Genomic DNA, 13,954 nt, shown 5'->3' on the forward strand with positions numbered 1-13,954 from the left:
CAAAGGGTCCAATGATTCAAAGAAATGGCACACAGTCACAAAAAGCTCCAGGTCACATCCTTGCTGTTATTTCTTTTTCATATCAATGACATACGCATAACCATCCCCGAGGTTCTGTAGTTGGACAATTTGTGATCGTTGTGTGGAAGCATGCTGAGGAGTTTATCCCTCTTCATTGCAGGGTTCTGGGACGGAGCATAGTAAACCGTCTTGGCTTTGCATCCATCACTCTTTGTAAGCAGACATTCTTGAAGGCATGTCACATGTGGCACCAACCCTATACCTACAGGGATCACGTTGGACTTTCCTGATCAAATCAGCCTGAGTCACTTTGTTTCTGTGTTTGACTGATGACGATCCTTGTCTTCGCTCATATCGACAATTAGTATTCCACAACATTTCAACTCGGGAGACGGCAAGTGGCAATGAAAAGAAGGTAGTTTCGTGTGAAGTCGTGGTCCAAGAAACAAAGTCGTACTTTCGATTCAGCTTAAATAGACAGCTAAAGTCTTCTATTACTACTTATGAACTTTCACAACACATACACACGTTAAGTTGTCAACCAGTCCTGCAGACGCATTCCAGGAACCACCCTGTGCACGTCCGATCCGGCATCACCCACGCTCTCCGTGTACGTCTTGCTCACCCGCAACGCCTCAACAGTAATGACGATGTGGACGAACGCATCCCGGTAGTATCCTTCCAGCAGGTCCAGCACAAAAGCCATTTTACCACACCCCGTCTGACCACACACGATGGCGCTATGTGGATCCAGGGGCAGTTTGATATCAATAGATGGCTTACACGAATCTTCCATCTTGTATATTAAGCTGCACATCCATAATCACGAACAAATATAATTTATTTTACCGGCGGTTTGAGCCGGTAATGACAATGTGATGACAGTAATGACGATGTGATTGAAAGCATCCTGGTAGTATCCTTCCAGCAGGTCCAGCAATAAAGCCATTTTACCACACCCCGGTCTGACCACACACACGATGGCGCTATGTGGATCCAGGGCAGTTTGATATCAATAGATGGCTTACACGAATCTTCCATCTTGTATATTAAGCTGCAAATCCATAATCACGTACAAATATAAATTTAATTTACCGGCGGTTTGAGCCTTCTTGGCAATTTGATGGTGATCCCTCACTGCCGTTTCGATGCGACGCCCGCTGCCGTGCAGTCGATCGTTGTCTGTGGATCGCATGTCCAGCCACAGCGCATACTTGGTCGTCAGGTACTCTTCTACATACACGGAGGCGTGACCGAGGTCCTTGACGATCACGTTGATTTCCGCGAAATTCTTCAACCGACAGGATCAAAATGCCCTTCATCAATCGCGAGGGTATCGTTTAGATTGATATTCCACAGTGTGTCACTTTGTTCGCGACGATCTTCCATTGATGCAGCACGCGATCGTACAGGATGGCTAACATGCCCGAATACTGGTGGCAAATCTGTTGAGCCAATTCCGGATTCTTCACCTTGTCGAACTCCAGCAAAATATTGTCGATGGTGTAGTGACCCTCCTCGCTGCTCTCCGTCACGATCACGTGAGTGTAATCGTTAAATGTGAGTTCATACTCCAACCTGTCGCCCAGTGCGGCTTGGTAAATGGCATGTGACCCTCCAGCATCTCGAAGTCGAGCGGGATGCAAAATCGGTTCCGGAACGCCTCGGCAATGGCCACATGTTTTTTCGCCATCGCGGTGAGTTGGCTTGGTCGAAACCTTACCCCAAGCGCATCCAAGTCGACGGACACTCGGCCAGTCAAATCCCCTGGTACTTCATGTTTTCCCGTTCGCACGCGGTTCTCCAGAGGTCCGTGTAGCTGCTGAACACGCTGCTGTCGTTGACGCTCAAACTTTCGTTTCCGCTGATTTTAATGGTCGTTTTATTCACGATGGCGCAACACAGGTTCCCCACGACTTCTCGCTTATCATCGTCGGATTCAAAACTGACAGGCGAGCCTTCCCTGGAAAGATGATGTCGTTCTCGCCGAGGTTGGGAAAGCGCACCAACATCATTTGTTTTTCATCAAGTGTTCATCAAGTGTTCATTGTTGGTGATCATCACGGATTGACGCACAGCTTTGACCGCCAAAGGTTCTCTCAATTTTCGGAAAGGATCGAGTTTTCGTCCGTATTGCGATGCTATTTTTTATTTTAAAAATATATAATATATGTTCAATAAATAAATAATCAAGGCCGATGATATTCCTATGGACGATTTGGGGGATGATAGAACCCAGTTGCTCGACAATGAGGAGACCTCGTTTGCACAAGGAAACATCGACGATCTGCTAAAAACGACTGTTGATGATCATTACGATGCCCTGGAGCAAAAAAACAAAATATGGCTCCTCTTTATCGCGATCCTTCCGAGTTCAAACTCGATCATAAACGGACACTGTGTGAGTGAAAGATGCTCCGGGCATTGATATCATGCACTCCCGTATAAAAACCTCTCGCTTTGTTCACACTGGCCAGTTGCCACGGTGCCGACTTTATCTGCGACAAATTGAATATAACCAGCTATTGACAAAAATAAGCAGGAAGTTCGACAAGGCTTTACGAGAAGCGAAATCTGAGCTCGATGCCTTGGCGGGTGCAGTCAGTCGAGCTGATTTGCGAGACGTACGACAGAGGACGAGTTCAGCCGACGTCATACCGCGGAAAGATTGAGAGAGAAAAGATCGACCCGATTTGAAGTGGCGTCCTGCTTCCCAGACGAGCTTCAATCCAGATCAGCCAGTTGCGCACCTAACTCTCAACCGAAAGTGTTGAATGTGGATAACCATGTTGGCCAACAGGATCCTGCCGACCAAGGGCGATTATGCGATTGAGGTGTTGCTGATGTTTGGCCTCCCTCGCATGGTGATAGGCGTGGTGGTGATGGTTAAACGCTGGGCTCTGGTGCTGGTGTCGGCGGCACGATCCCCGTTTCGCTGGTATGCATGGGTGGTGGGACTCGACTCACATTGACATCGGGGTTGATGCCCAACTTTTGAGCCATGTACAGTCCCACATTGAACACGTAGTCGACTTTCGACCGGGCGTCTTCCAATGTGTCCTGGTAACGCTTGATGGCACTCGGTAAATCCACCGGTCTGTCGATGGCGTCCTCGACGTACGACACGAACTGTTGCTGCGCATCATAGGCCATACCTTGACCCACGATTTCGATATGCGTTTGCGACTGAGTGCCCAGCAGCGGCCACACGTGACGTTTGAATTAAATCGTTCAACCGTATGGTGCCTGCGCGAGTGAACCCTTTCGACATGTCCAGCATATATGTTTTCCAATCGTCTTTAACGTATTGGGGCTGCTCGACTTTTGGATGGTAAAAGGAATTCTACCTTGACCTGTAATGTTCTTGCGCGATCATCTCTCCATTCATTACTTTCCAAACATAGGCCGGTGTTAGTAGGATATCTTGTTTTAACAAAGCAGCGCTTGGCTTCTTTCACGGGAATTCCATCACTGTAGGGAATACCCAACCCGTGGTTTGTACCCAGTATACGCCAATCCGTGTTCGACCGATTTTGAAATCACCACAAATCCGTTCGTAAGCCCGCCGATCGTACAGATTGTTCTGATGCATCCCAATCCTTGTTCTGGCAGAAGCAGGGCACTGATCTCTTTCAGGATGCGTCTGATCTGGTAATACACGTGGAAATAGAACACAGACTGATGGACAGACGACGAGAATGGCGTTCAAGGTCATGACGCACCCGTCGTCGCCGCGCACCACATGGCAAAATTGAGTTGATTCTGCCAGAATTGCATTGGGTTGTGAAACCATGCGTGAACTGCCTTGACGTTCATGACCGAAAAGCCTATACTTTCAAATACATTGATAAATCGAGCTCGTAGTGGGAACCCTCCTTCGTGATCCGCCACAATTTTCATATATGAGATCAGTAGCGGTGACAAGATCACTTTTAGGATAAATCACTCCAGGCTGGTACTTGGATGTAGCCATATTGAATTATTATAATTACGTATATGTATTTTTTCAATATATACGTCACGCTCCCGGGAATCACTAACGGCAAATCTGTTCTGCTGCTGCAAACAATCGATAACGCATCAGGGGAACGCGAAGTCAAGCCCTGAGATCTCACCTACTACATGCGATGGGCGAATATCAGCGTTAGAGAAACAATAACAAGCTGTTTATCGATAATAGCCGCCACCCTATTATAACGTGTGTATGCTGGATGACGAAATATTTAAACCCGTCGGAGCCAGTCTTAAACTCGACGAGTCGGATGGCATGTTCAAGTTGACGAACGGAGACCAACCCATCAAACTGGGCTGACCCTTGGCGAGAACACTCGGGTTGACGACCTCAAGACACCGCCACGGCTCGAAATTGCCGAGCCTCGTTACGAGATAGCATCTCAAGACACCGTCACGACGGTGAAAACGGAAAAGTACAACGACGGCATAACCGAATCGTTTTCAGCCTTGCAGTACAAGAAATTAACGCGAGGCAACATCAAGGAATTGAAACTATCAATTTTAGATATAAAATATAAACCCTATTCATATAGGATATCTCAGCGCGACACTGCACGTCAAACAACGATGTCTGAAGCTTTGTGTCCGAGAATGCGACCGAGAAAATGCGCCAACCTAGCGAACACACACGGTTTCGACGAGAAGGGTGTCGTCGGCATGCTGTATGCCTTGCAACTCAAAAACAACATTTACAAACACGTCGAACTGAGTGGCGGATCTGGTGGTAACCTAGGAGGTTTAGACGATGTTGAGGTCTCTTAAAAAAGCACATGCAGTACAATCTCGTTTGCAATGACAATCACACATGGTTGATGGTTCCAGCCTTCGGTGGCAAACTGTTCGACCTGGACGACGTTGAAAAGATGGTCCTCGCTCGAAACACGCCGTACACGCCCGTCTTTACCAACAACAACCAATGGGTGTTCGTACCCTCTCGAATCGACTGGAATCTCAACATCGTGCTAGACTCTCCCCACCTGTTCACGGAAAACAAAGACCACCACCTCACAAAAGTCGCGAACAATGGACTTACGTCCCCACGCAAAGACACAGCTTCGTCGTCAGCACGCTGTTGCAACCCATAGCTCACTTCCTATTGAGTAAACTCGAGACATCAAGCGCGATGTTGTAGTTAGTGTCGGAATTCGACAGCTGGTCAACATCCTGCAAAATCTGCCGGCGCAATCCACGCTGATCATCCAAGTCTACCTCGGCGAACCATGGGTTGTTAACATCAACGTCGAAGTTGTCAAAGGCATCAAAATCGAGTGGACCCAACAACAACAATACCACGTTTGCTCCGTTTACGTACAGGTGGGCGTGGATACCTTCACCAGTCAGCACAGAGTCACAGTGGAAGACACAATATCGCTCACAAAAAAATTCCTTACAAGATAACATACATCTGATGGGTTTGAAATGCACGTCCGAAAAATAATCCGAAACCAATTAAGATTTCTCTAATATACTGAGTCAAAAAAGAAACTTCACTTTCTTATTTCAGGGCACTATAAAAGAACAAGAGATGGTAAGATGGTTAAATTGTTATTTTTTCATTGCTGAGATCTGTGTGATGTACTCGATACACTGACAGTGGCATAATCAGTTCCATTAGGCTACACCGCCGTTCCAAAACATGGGTATACAGAATGTCACGTCACAAGAATAAAAAAATGCGAAATTTCTCAGTTCAATATCGTATGGCCGCCCTGGGCATTCACCACTGCCAAACACCGCATCCTCATCGACTGCCTGATGCTTGTGAACACGTGGTTGGGGATTCTGCGCCATTGCTCTTGCAAGGCAGCGCCAAGTTCCTGCAAATTCTGAGGTTGGTTCCTAAGACAACGAAGCTCTTCTCCCAAGTGCATCCCAAATGTGCTCTATTCGATGAAGGTCAGGGGACCTCGATGGCCAGTCAATGACGTTGATTCGAGCGTTTTGAAGGAAATTTCGTGTCAACATCGCAGAGTATCGCGGCCGAGCATTATCATGCTGGAACTGTAGACCTTGGCCATGAGCCGCCATGAAAGGAACGAGTTCAGGGGGTGAGCACCTGGTCGCGGTAAGCAGCAGCTGTGAGGTTTCCACGGATGACCAGAAGTCGGGAATGGTTGTTCCTACAGAAAGCACCCCACACCATGCAACTTCCGCCCCCTAATCTGTCAACTTCCTGTACACAACATTGGGCATACTGTTCACGACGTCATCTCCAGACTCTATGCCTGCCGTCCGCGAATCTGAGAGTAAACCCGGATTCATCACTAAAGACGACTCGATTCCAGTCTCTGGATCCATCGAGGTGACGTTGGGCCCACAGCAGACGTTGACATTGATGAAACGGCGTCAATATTGGCCCACGATATGGACGTCGAGAATGGAGATTGGCAGCCCGCAACCTATTTCGAATGGTCTGTGAGGACAGTCGACCTCTAAACATCTCAGCCCTGGTTCGTGTAGCCGGCAGAAATCTGTCACGTAGGTGACGTAGGACGATTTGACGGTCTTCTGCTTGTGACGTCACACATGGACGACCTGACCTTGTGGCGGTGCCAGTTTGTTGTGACGACGACATAAGTCATACAAGTATGCACGGCTGCATCCCATTGCAGTACGCCAATAACTGATCTTCCCGCCAGCAACATGCCAACGGCACGTCCTCGCACAAATTTGACAATCGTGGCACCGACCGTTAGAGCTGTGGTTTAAAAAGTGTTTTTCAATTCTTGAGGCCAATGCAAACACGCGCATATGAAGAAAACTGGATGCGAAGATCACTTGATCGACTGCGCAAAACCTGATTTGGCACTAATGTCATTTTGCACGACGAATGGATCTTGTCATGGATTGCTAACGTTTTCTAGAGTCGAAAGATAGGGATCCCTCGATACATAGATGTATCATCAGAGAGAAATAAGCACAATGGGATAAGCCACCATCGCGTTCTCCTACGAGCCGGCTGGAAAACGCCTTGTACGCCCCGTTTACCGGCGCCGAAAAGTCAAATTGAAATGATCATCACATACCCCTATCTCCGTCATGGATCAGGATCGTAATATCCTCGAACTAAACCACAATGGGATCCTACTAGGAAGTTTTATTCCGTTTCATAAAGGGAATGTACACATCACCATTACCAGACCCGGGTTATGTGCAGTCCCTCACTCAGAAGACACATCGAAATGGCTCTATTTAGAAGATATAGTGAAGTCCCAGACGCGTGGATCACTGTGAGACCAGGTTATACCCTTATTATCGACGTCGTTCTTGGAAATGCCTCAAGACAACGAGTGGGACTTCTGGTTTGGGTAATCATACGCTGGCACAATCGCCATAAAAATCAACGCTGCCTTATTTATGTACAACTTGGAACTGCTTCTACCACAAGCCTCGAGGGAGTCGAGGTTTTTATTGCAGATGAAATTTTACTCTACCAGATTTTTTCATGCAAACACGTGTACCTCATCAACTTAAAGTATATTCATCAATGATTGACGGAGGACCAATTAAATATTATTTCGTAAACTATATATATAGTGGAAGATGGGATTGTATCCAGCCATGGACAACGATGCTCAAAAGCTTAAAACCGTGAACGGATTTCGTTTGCGACAGATCAGCGACATTAAACACCAATTGGAACGAGAACGCGACCTGCGACTCAGATTGCACAAAAAGTACCATCAAACCGTCAATGCCGTCGACGGCGTGGACACGATACATTTACCGTATATATTACATTATAGGGTAAGAGTTGGTGTATTGTACATTTTTTATTTTGAAGGTGGTTAAATCAAAGAGGTCATGGGTTTTCACCTTGTTGAACCTTTATTTGTTGTGTATGTTTTATCTGTCATACATGTAACCGGTATTCAATATATTTCAATGAATAGTGGTGAAGTATGAATGAATGTTCATGTAGGTTTATATTCCTAGACAAGTAATGAATGTATGACGTTTTGGAAGAAAACACAAGTCTACAAAACTCTCTTATTCAACATAAACTATGGATCCTAATTACGACTCCTATAAGGGGAGTTTGTTTGTGTTTCCCATATATCCAATGCCTTAATTACGGTTCAATGACGACTCAGTGAAACTTACAATTGCGGGGGCCATCTCAAAATATACTTGTAGAATTTTAGCACTGAATTTCTTCTTGCTAAAAACACAACTTTCTTTATGACGATGATGATAATATAATCATCGAAACGCTATTAAAACTTGTGACGGTCTACATCATCATTATGAGTTCAATAACCATTCAAATTGAAACAAGCAATATCTTAATGGGCAGAGAACAAAACGATGAAATAATTCATGATAAAACAATGCTGTGATGCAAATGGACATTGTCAGCGACGGATCGGATTCCATCTAGAAAACTGATAAAATGAAAACAGTTCGAGTTCATTCTATAGTCACATGCTGCTGCAAGGCGTGGTAGATAGTTTATACTTCAACAGGTTGATAAGTCTATTGTCATATGGGAAACACAATTAAGCATTGAATTTGGAGTTTGCCTTTCCTGAGAGTCCACTCTGGCTATTTCTTATCCATTGACATGCTTTGTAACGATTTCCGTCCAGTGGGTCCCAGTTTCACGACTCCTTCAACCTAGATTGAAACTGGGCGTTTCTTGTCGTAATTTAAGCGTCTGAGTTAACGAAGTGTTTTCAAGACATGAATCAAATGGGACGTGGGGTGAAACTGCATCTTCTCCCAACCGCTAGATTCTGACACTGATACAGAGATATCTTGAACATAGATATTTATGCCTGATCGTTCCGCTCCTCCTCCTCACCATCATCACCATCATCCTCTGGACCCATGACAGATTCAGTGTCACTTTCTACTTCGGGCATGTCAAAACGTGTCAGAATGTCTTTCATTTTGGGCTTCAAAAAGATTTTGATTTTATGTTTGACGATGGATTGTGCCATGGAAGGATTCATATCTCCCAGACTGTCCAAAATGGCTTGAAACAGTGGAGCCTGTTTAAAGTATGTGGTGTATTCCACCACGCAGTTGAATCCATTCTTCTGTTCGTCCCTGCTGCTTGTACTTTCTTCTCTTGAGTTTCATAACGTCATGGTGCAAATTATACACACGCTTCCAGATACGTTGTAAGCCCACGTTTTGCCACTCCTCATCTTCCATGTCAGTAAATGCTGGCTTCCCATGAGGATATTTGACAGCAACACCACCCCTACCCTTCTGGGAAGGTAAGTCATTGAAATCATCATCGGCACTGTCGTCCTCGTATTCATATCTGGCACGTTTTCTCTTTGGTTTCAAGGTATTTTTCGGACACCAAGTTTTGATATGTTGTTGTAGATCGTGCATGTTGTCTATGAGCACCCCCCAGTCAGCTCATGCCGTGCCCATAGTAAACGATCCCTCACTACTCATGTCTGAATCTGTGTATTCTTGATTGGCTGAATAATCGTACGACCTCTCTTCAATCTTTGTCGCGAAGTCAGAGGACTATTGAGAGAGGCTTTTGTGGCGAACTGGTCCGTCAGCAGGTTGGGTTCAGACTGAACTGTTGCTACCCCGCGGTCTTCATTTATGACATTGACATGCAGTCGATCCTTGTCCTTTATGCTAGGTTTCAGATCGATGGTGAGTTGTCCAAAGGGTTTTTCAGCAGCTTTTTCATACATGGCCATAAAGTGATCCATATTTTTTGAGGGAAAATTCTCCATGCAAAAACTTTGATTTGTTGTTTATCTATGGGCGAATGAAATAAGCTGACATAATGAGCGTTCAAAGCAATGTCTTTCAATTCTTTGGCTCTCGGAAACAGGTTTTGTATCAGAAGCAAGATTAGGACATTTTTGTGATGGGAGGTTTGAGTAAACAACCGTGAGATACGCTTGTCATGCTTTGCTTTGGCGAGGAAATCATCCCACACCAAAACGTTCCATTGACGAGCATCAAAGTAATCCTCGTCCAATATATCATAGGAATTCCTTTCACAAACGTCACATGTGGCAGCTGCTCGCTGATGTGCTGATATAATTGCTGCCGCTGAGTAAAACACCAGACAATGCCCTCAGTGGGGGTTGGATCAAGCCATGTCGTAGCAGGTGAAAGGTAAACACAGACTTTCCACAGCCAGTAGGTCCGACCACGAGCACATTGGAGGGAATCAGGAATCTCAATCGTTCTTCTCGAAGGTCAGAAATACTTGGTAAATGAGTCAGCGACGAGTGGACTTGCAGCAGCGGTGGCGGCAGCGGGTAGGCTTGTAACGGCGGGTGGACTGGCGGCGGCGCCGACGGCGTCAATGGGTCGGCGTGTAACGGCGGGTGGACTTGGGGCTGCGGTGTCTGGAGTTGCGGCGATGGTGGCTGGACTTGAGGCATTGACAGTGGTGGAACTCACAGTGGCGGCAAAGGCGGAGAGGGTGTAAGTGACATGTCTTTAACTTATGTTTATTTCTTCTGTGTCGTAACATGACCGCATCTCTCCTTGATAATATTTTCTCACAGTCCGGACAGGTGGCATCCCCTAAAAGTGATCCATAGTATGCGATTAGAGGGTCTGAAGCTTTCTTTCATACCTTTCACCCATGTAATGGCTTAAGGCAGTTTGTGCCCGCTTCAAGGCAGTTTTTGCCCGTTCCACCACAGCCTTCATCTCCGACACATGTTGTATTTTTGAAGGTTGCATTTTCAATACAGTCTTTTGACCCTTCTTGGTAGTCATCGTTTTCTTCTTCTTAGGTGCAACCTGTCTCTTCTTGAGCGGCTTCCTGTTTGGTGCCATTATTTTCCTCTGGCGTGGTTTTCTCGACTTTTACTTGGTCTTGTTAAACTCGGCGAAAATGTCTCTAGGTATCCTGTTGAGCTCTCTTCATGTTGAAAGGGGCGGTGGGGTAGCCTAGTGGTTAAAGCGTTGGCTCGTCACGCCATGGAGCCCGGGTTCGAATCCCCACATGGGTACAATGTGTGAAGCCCATTTTTCTGGTGTCCCCCCGCCGTGATGTTGCTGGAATATTGATAAAAGCGGCGTAAAACCAAACTCAGTCAGTCTTCATGTTGAAAGAAGACATCTTATACGTCAGATTGCAGGAGTGAAACTGTCAGTCGCCCGACCCTGGCGTCTAGTTTTATTCTTGTACTTTGCTCTGACATGTACAAAAAGGAATCTGGAAAGACACTCTCTTCTTCGCGGCACACTTGTCGGTATGTGTTAGAAAACGGTGGTGCAATACTATATTGAATACACAGTAAACATACAGACAGAGCTATTGACATATTATTTCGGAATATATATGCGTTGACAAGATGTCAAAGTGATGACTACCGTAACTCTTATGAATCGGCTTGGCGAGGCCACTCAGGTATTTACCGAACTGTTTAAGTAAGACTGTGTAAGTAATGACATGCCTAACCTGACCGTATCTCTCCTTGTTGTTATTTGTGTCACTGTTGTATATTGTCTCTTTCCTGTACATTCCGACTCCAGGACATATTAACATATTCGTGAACTGTGGTGAGGTAAGTCTAACCTTAATACAACAGTTTTAGTCAACATAGTATGAGTGAGTGAGTGAGTTTAGTTTTACGCCACACTCAGCAATATTCCAGCTATATGGCGGCGGTCTGTAAATAATCGAGTCTGGACCAGACAATCCAGTGATCAACAGTATGAGCATCGATCTGCGCTATTGGGAACTGATGACATGTGTCAACCAAGTCAGCGAGCCTGACCTCTCGCTCTTGTTAGTCACCTCTTACGACAAGCATGGGCTACTGAAGGTTCATTCTAGCCCGGCCCTTCACGGGTCCAACATAGAATAAAATTTCACCTCACGCACGCACGCACGCACGCACACACCCTCGCACGCAGCGACCTTCCTTAAGTGTGTAAACCGGAAGCGCTTCGATGGCAGAGGACAGTCCAAAAGCAGACGAACGTTTTCGTAACCAACTCATAGCAGACGATCAACCGCTAACAAACGTCGAACACCTGTCGTCGCACCATTCACACCGCTCTATTCAATACCATCCTTTCTCCCCATTGTTACCACATCTTTAGGGAGTCTTCCTCGGTCTACTGCACATTCAAGTACCTCCCTCAATTGTACACTCGCTCATGCTTCATCGCTTTCCACTGAAATTGAGAGGTAATTGGTATTGTTGTCATGAACTCCTACTTTTTCCTCTACTCTCTGTATCTGTCTCTGTGTATCTGTGGGTGTGCATGTCGCTCCCTCCCTCCCCCCTCCCTCGCTCGCTCTCTGGTTAGATGATAAGATATTTATAAAGAATGTTGCAGTGTCTTTTAGTATATAGTATATACTTGAGAATATAAGATCTTTATGTTTGCACATAATCCAAAATTGTGCCTGGCGTACCATGTACTTCAAATATTAAGCTTGACTCGACAATTCGCAGGTACATGAGACATGTCCTAGTTATCTTCAAATTACAAAATGGATTTAGTTTACTGATTTGGACAGAAAGAGAATGAGGATAAGGAGAGGACTGCAGAGGAAAAGTTTTCCGGCTGAACCTGCAAAAGTCATAACAGTTCATAAAAATAAACCTGGACTTAGACACATTATATGATTACAAATATATTATTAATGTTAATCTCTTTGTTATTGATATATTTAATGCATAATTTATCTTATTTTCATTCAGAATTATACAGATGATTAAGAAACATATACTTTTTTTAACCCTCGTAAACAAAAGTAAGTGGGTGTGGTTTTACGCCGCTTTTAGTAATATTCCAGAATATCACGGCGGGTGACACCAGATATAAGCCTCACACATTGTACATATGTGGGGAATCGAACCCGGGCGTGACGAGCGATGGGCATCATTAGTATCTGCCTGAGCAATGGGATACAGGTAATGGGAACGAATTATTTTCTGCACCTCTGACATGTCCTACATAGATAAAGTTACAATGCAGGGATGTGTGTGTGTATGTGTGTGTCTGTGTGTCTGTGTGTTCTTCTCATTGTCTTTCATCGTAAGTATAATTAAGACACAACATAAATAAACAACGTGTGATAACGACTGATGTTTACTCAATCTGACGAATATAACCAAGAAAACGTCTCTCTCTCTCTCTCTCGGAATTACCCAGTTACCGATTACTTTTCACAAACTGTTGCGGGAACGAGTGATGCTTAAATAGACACAATGTCGGCATATTTCTTTAGTCCTTCAGTTGACAGCAACAGTAAAATATTGTAATGTAAACGTGATGTCACGACAGAATCCTCCATCCTTAATACTGCTACTGGCTGTATGGCAGGTTAACCATGTCGCCGACAGCCTTTTATTTCCCTTTTATTTCCCTTTTATTTCACCAGAGGGCTGCTTCTCTACTGTCTATATGTAGAGAGTTGTACGTGCCACCCGTAGTTGGCTACCCGCCAAATCACGTGCGTTCCATGCCTGTGACGTCTGACACTTTCATGTCACCACCCGACAGTGTCCGACGTGCAACATATTTTCATGTTATAATCTTCTTATTTCACAGGCAATAAATTGGTTTATATCTTACGCGACGTTCCCCGTCCCATCATTTTATTGTCCTTGGGACAACTCAAGACAAGACTGTAATAAACTTGATATGTGATATCTGTGATCATCATTGAGACATTGGGAGACATTCAGCTGCAACAGTGCATTTATATGTGACATTCTTTTATATCCATGAACTTGCCGTATTGGCATTTGCATTGATTTCATGGATCAGCTGTATTCATACTGTCAACATTTGTTTACATGCCATAATATTGTTAATTAGTTAGATCAGTTTAATTAGTTGGATTAAGTTAGATTAGTTTAGCCAAGTTTAGGAATATTTATAGATAAACAACCTATTGTCTGTAAAAACGACAATGCATGCTTAGTACGACATTAGTGTCATTTTAACTTGCACTACC

General features: G+C 44.9%; 1 long non-coding RNA gene across 1 annotated transcript in view; it reads left to right on the top strand.

Moving 5' to 3' along the window:
* The window catches only part of LOC124253573, a 225,898-nt gene that overhangs the window by 3,971 nt on the left and 207,973 nt on the right, over window positions 1–13,954 (top strand). The gene's annotated exons all lie outside the window — the stretch shown is intronic.

The sequence above is a fragment of the Haliotis rubra genome, unplaced genomic scaffold, assembly GCF_003918875.1.
Source record: "Haliotis rubra isolate DU_JTF1 unplaced genomic scaffold, ASM391887v1 Scf544, whole genome shotgun sequence".
Taxonomy (NCBI): Eukaryota; Metazoa; Mollusca; class Gastropoda; order Lepetellida; family Haliotidae; genus Haliotis; species Haliotis rubra.